Consider the following 1,574-nt stretch of genomic DNA (forward strand, 5'->3'; position numbering starts at 1 on the left):
GGTCTGTAGATCAAATCTCAGAGAAACCCTTAATATAATCCTGAATTGGACTGAAGAAAAAAGGATAATTTTGGGATATTATTCCATTGCCAAAGAACAGCTAACAAAGCTGGTTATTTTTTCAGATTCTTCCCCATCTCACACTTATCAGTTTTTTCAGTATGGATTAATTAATACAATTTTAATTTTTAATGATCTAAAAATTATTAGTGAGTTTCCTACAGGATTCGTTGATGCAATAAAGAGATTTAAAAATATGATTGACAATGTAAATCCAAGGGATGTATTCCTAAAATTTACAAATAGTCAACCTATTTTTAATGAAGAAGAAGAATGCTTGGTTCCAGCATACCAAGTAATATTCATGTCCATTTTTTTAGAAAATTTTCAACCAATTGATCAAATTCAAGATTTAACAATTTACAGTCATAAAGGAAGACTATCCAGCACCTTAGCAAGGGTCTTTGAAAGAACTCAAAAAATAACGAAGGAATCTCACACAATAATTAATTATAAAAGTAGAAATACTCTGCTTGTGTCCAGTAAAAGAAATGAAATTGAAGAAAGAGAAATGAGACTCTTGGTGGAATTTGAATCAGCATTCTACAATTTATCTGGACTTTTAGAAAAACTCCCTGAAGGGATAAGAAGGAATCTCTGCTATTTGATAAAAGACAGAGAAGACCACAGGTGCCAGCTATGCACCTCGAAAATATCTGAAGAAAGCAATAATGAAATGGGATCCACCCACATGATAAAAGAGGAGACAGCGCATCTAAAGCATCCCTTAACATTATTGCATAATGACGTAAGCGCTTAGGTCATAAAGCATCAATAATGTAGCTGGTGCAAGATAGTAAACAATGACGTAAGCAATGACGTCATAAGAAGAGTAAGGATGGGAATTGTCCATCAGACCCAACCATTATAAATAGATTGCTTAGGCAATTGTAGAAAGCATCAGAAAACAGAAAGCAGAAGGCTAAGAATACTCATATGCTAGGAAAGCAAGGAGGAAGCTGCCGAGGCGATTCTGTAGTCTGACGAAGAATTCCCTCAGGGAAAAATAGTTTTAAACTCCCCTCTGGAGTTAATATCTACAATCTCCCCTCTGGAGATAAAAACACCTTATTTAAAATATACTAAATAAAGGAAGTTTTTCTCGAGAAAGGTACATCTTTATCCTAGTCTCTTAGTTATGAATTATTTAGAAAGCTTAGAATTAACAGAAGAATCTGATTATTATAGATTAACTACTTTATTAGATAATGAAAAACAGGTTGTTATAAAAACAGAACTAAATCTCAAATCAAATGAAAATTTTAATAAACAAAGTCTTTTAAAAAAAGTTTTTAATAGAAAAAATATAATCTACTATGGAAAAATTCAAGTTGGAGCCCTTGTAAAAATAAAATCTGCTAATGGAGAACTTGAAATAGCTTTGATAAATGATGAAGAATTGAGTAAACAGATTGAGAAAATTAAGGATCAACAAAAAAGATCTAAAATTGGATGGATTCATATTAGTACCATACAAGTCTTAATCAAATCTACATATATGAAAAGAATTAATT

Source organism: Arachis ipaensis, chromosome B01, assembly GCF_000816755.2.
Source record: "Arachis ipaensis cultivar K30076 chromosome B01, Araip1.1, whole genome shotgun sequence".
Taxonomy (NCBI): Eukaryota; Viridiplantae; Streptophyta; class Magnoliopsida; order Fabales; family Fabaceae; genus Arachis; species Arachis ipaensis.